Genomic DNA, 4,573 nt, shown 5'->3' with positions numbered 1-4,573 from the left:
TACAGCAGCACCTCACTTCCAGTACCAAAATCTGCACTAGCTTCCTTTCGCTGCTTGTAACAAATTGTCACAAACTTGGAGGCTTAAACAATACAAATTTATTATCTTACCATCTGGAGGTCAGACATCTGAAATGGGTCTCACTGAACTAAAATCCAGGTGTCAGCAGGGCTGAGTTCCTTTCTGGAGACTATGGGAAAGAAGCCCTTGCCTTGCCGTTTCTAGTTTCTAGAAGCTGGCTGTATTCCTTGGTTCATGGCCCCCTTCTGTCTTCAAAGCCAGCTCTTGCATCAGTTCCATCTCATACTTCCATTGTCACAGCTTTATCTCTTGACTCTGACCCTCCTGGCTCCCTCTTTCACTATGGCTACACTGGACCCATCCAGATAATCCAGGATAATCTCCCCATCTCAGAATCTTTAACTTAGTCACATTTGCAAAGTCCTTTTTGCCACATAAGGTAGCAAAGGAGAACAAGTAAACAAGGAGACAGGACTTCCCTGGTGGCGCAGTGGTTAAGAATCCACCTGCCAATGCAGGGGACATGGATTCGATCCCTAGTCTGGAAAGATCCCACATGCTGCGGAGCAACTAAACCCGTGCGCCACAACTACTGAGCCTGCACTCTGGAGCCCGTGAGCCACAACTACTGAAGCCCACACACCTAGAGCCCATTCTGCACAACAAGAGAAGCCACCGCAATGAGAAGCCCGCGCACCGCAACGAAGAGTAGCTCCTGCTCGCCGCAACTAGAGAAAGCTCGGGCGCAGCAAAGACCCAATGCAGCCAAATAAATAAATAAAATTTAAAAACAAAACAAACAAACAACAAAAAAAAACCCAAGCAGGGCTTCCCTGGTGGCGCAGTTGTTGAGAGTCCGCCTGCCGATGCAGGGGACACGGGTTCGTGCCCCGGTCCGGGAAGATCCCACATGCCGCGGAGCGGCTGGACCCGTGAGCCATGGCCGCTGAGCCTGCGCGTCTGGAGCCTGTGCTCCGCAACAGGAGAGGCCACAGCGGTGAGAGGCCCGCGTACCGCAAAAAAAAAAAAAAAAAAAAAAAAAAAAAAAAAAACCAAGCAGACAGAAGTCCCTGCTCTCAAATTCAAATAGTATCTGGAACTTTGATTATATTAAGCAATTATTATTCCTTTTTTTGAGATGTGCTATGATATTATGGTTATGTTTTTACAAAGAGTCTTTACTTTTAGAGCTACATTCTGAAATACTGATGGATGAAATGATATGATGTCTGGGATTTGCTTCAAAATAATCAACTGGTGGGAGGGGAAGTGGTTGGGGTGTAGATGAAACAAGATCAGCCCTGAGTTGAAGATTGATAAAGCTTCATGTATGTGAGACTTCGTTAGACTATTCTCTCAACTTTTGTATCCATTTGAAATTGTCCTTAATAACCGTGATAAGATGCCCCTGGTTTTGTAGAGCCGACATTCTAGTGGAAGAGACAGACAGTAAACAAAATGGTAAGCAAAAACTATATTCTGTCAGATGCTGATCGCTGCTATGGAAAAAACTAAAGCAGAAGTGGATATATTGTGCCTGATTGGAAGTGTATTCATTCATTTCCTCCGGCTACTGTCACAAATGACCCCAAACTCAGTGGCTTAAAACAGCACACATTTATTTTCTTACAATTCGTAAGATCAGAAGTCTGAGGTTAGTTTCACTGGGCTGAAACCAAGGTGCTGGCAGGGCTGCACTCCCTCCAGAGGCTGTAGAGAAGAATCAATTTCCTTGTCTTTTGCAGCGTCTAGAGCTGCATTCTTGACATTCCTTGGCTTGGCCCTCTTCCTCCAACTTCAAAGCGTGGCATCCTGCTTCAGTGTAGCATTGCCTCTGTTTCTGTCCTGCTGTCAAATCTCCCTATTATGAGGACACGTGATTACATTTAGGACGCACCTTGATATCTCTCAAGATTCTTTAACCATCACACCTGCAAATTCCCTTTTGCCATATGTGGAAGGAAAATAAAAATGGAGTCAGTATCGCTAAGAGAACTCTCTAAAATGGAGCTGGGAGGCCATCGACGAAGTGTGACTTACGCACATCCCAGCCTGGATGGAATCTGACCTTTTGATCACTTATTGTCTTAACATAGGCATCAAAAACAGCTGCCCAGGGACTTCCCTGGTGGCACAGTGGTTAAGAATCCGCCTGCCAACGCAGGGAACACGGGTTCGAGACCTGGTCCGGGAAGATCTCACATGCCGCAGAGCAACTAAGTCCGTGTGCCACAACTACTGAGCCTGAGCTCTAGAGCCCTCAAGCCACAACTACTGAAGCCTGCACGCCTAGAGCCCGTGCTCCGCCACAGGAGAAGCCACCGCAATGAGAAGCCCATGCACCTGCTCTCTGCAACTGGAGAAAGCCTGCGCTCAACAACGGAGACCCATGCTGCCAAAAATAAATAAATAAATTTATAAAGTTAAAAAAAATAAAGAAAGAACATCTGCCAAAAATGCAAGATACTTATCGGACCCTTACCCTAAAATAACTCATGACAGCCTATCTACTTGTGGGACCCTTACCCTAAAATAACTCTTGATTCCTTAAGGACAAGTATTCCCTGGCTTGTGTCAGAGCCAATCACGATTCTCACCAGACAACTTTAACAACCTTGTAGCTTTTGTTTTATAAGCCCCTGATGCTTTCTCTTCCCCAGAACACTCCTTCAGTTTTACCCGAATCTGTCTCCTGAATTGCAATTCTTCTTTTTTTTTCTTTAAATTTTTATCAGAGTATAGTTGATTTACAATGTTGTGTTAGTTTCAGGTGTACAGCCTGAATTGCAGTTCTTAAGACCCCATATAAACTCTTGTTTGCAGCCTTCTGTGTTTTGTTTTGTTTTGTTTTTGGTTGACACATGTAACCTATGAACATTCATAGGTTCCAGGGCCTGGAGATCTTTGGGGACCATTATTCAGCCTATCCAGGGTGTATTGCAATTGCAATTTAAACAGGGTGGTCAGGGAAGGCCTCGCTGAGGAAAGGATTCTTGAGGAAGACTCTAGGAAGGCTTGAGGGAGGTGAGGAAAGAAGCCATGCAGAGATCTGAGAGAAGAGCCTTTCAGACACAGAGAATAGTGACTACAAAGGCCAGGAGGAGGCAGGAGGCAGTCATTCTAATTGGCTGCTGTCAATCACCCCTGCTCCCAGGTATTCATGCCCTTCAGTAGCCCCTCCCCCTGACTGTGGGCTTGTTGTAGTGATGTATCCTAAGGAATGCAATACACTAATTCCTCACCATCCATGGGTTCCGCTCAACCAACAGCGGATTGAAAATACAGTCGTCCCTTGGTATAAGCGGGGGAGATTGGTTCCAGACCCCCATGGATACCAAAAATCTGTGAATACTGAAGCCTGTCATACAAAATGGCCTAGTACGGTTCGTCTTCTGTATCTGCGGGTTCTGAATTCGTGGATGCGGAGGGCAGACTGTAAGGAACTTGAGCATATATTCACTGAGCCCCTGCTCTGTGCATGTCCTGTACTGGGTGGCAAAAGGCACACACAGTGGTGACCAAGACAGTCTCAGCCCTACCCTCCTGAGGCTCGCAGTCCAGTGGGGGAGACAGAAACATCCCCAGAGAGTGATGACCCAGAGTGGGCAGGGCAGGGATGAAGGTGGGCTGGGAGGCAGCACCTGGTCTAGCTGTAAAGCCTTTGGGCAAGTTTTTCTCTGAGACTCAGTTTCCTCGCCTCTAAAGTGGCAATGATGACCCTTACATCAACAAATGACATTTATCACAGTCATACGAATGAGAATATACTTCCAAAGTTAGGCAAAGGCTCTGAGAATAAGTCCTAGGGAGCTAGTAGAACTCATGATGGTGGTGGTGGTAGGGGCGGGTGTTGAGCCAGTTAGTGAGGTTGCTGACATGACCTTGAGCCTTAAGAGACACCACAGAGATGCTCCTTGCAGTACCATGTACGAGGAGAACAAACTGGGAAGAGCAAACACACGTGACTTCAGATAGTTGGGTATAAATCATGGTGATGTCTTCCACTTCAGAGAAGTTTGTGCTCCTTAAGCCACATTCCAGCGCCATCTTGCTGCTTAGTTCCCTGCTTTCCACTTTCCTTTTTGCCTGCAGTGTCGTCTGCTCCACCTTACCCTGCCTCATCCCTACTCCTCACCTTAGTTCTCAGAGATGACTCCTCCGGGAAGCCCTCTCTGATCCCCCAGGCTGGGTCAGGAACCTTGTCTGGGTTCCCCCATTCCAGCCCTGGTTACTTTGTTAAAGTGTGGGGGAAAGGAGGACATCTTAAAACCAAGAATATAATAGAATGAAACTGAGTATGTATTCGCTGCTCAGATGATCTGGACAGATGCCGGTAGACCGAGACCCAGTGAATGGGATCGATTCTCTCGGTCCTCTTCCGTCCATGTTTTGTTCTTGGTACTCGGCGATCCTCAGCGATGCCTCCGGCACTGCCTCTCCCGGAGCCCGCCCTCGCATTGCCGTGCGCACGCGCATTATCCAGATTGACTTCGCCGCAGTGGAGTGACGGGCGGGATCAGCCAATGGAGTCGTGACGAAGGTGGAGCAGCAC

This window comes from Tursiops truncatus, chromosome 19 (assembly GCF_011762595.2).
Source record: "Tursiops truncatus isolate mTurTru1 chromosome 19, mTurTru1.mat.Y, whole genome shotgun sequence".
Taxonomy (NCBI): Eukaryota; Metazoa; Chordata; class Mammalia; order Artiodactyla; family Delphinidae; genus Tursiops; species Tursiops truncatus.
This window is presented reverse-complemented; position numbering follows the sequence as displayed.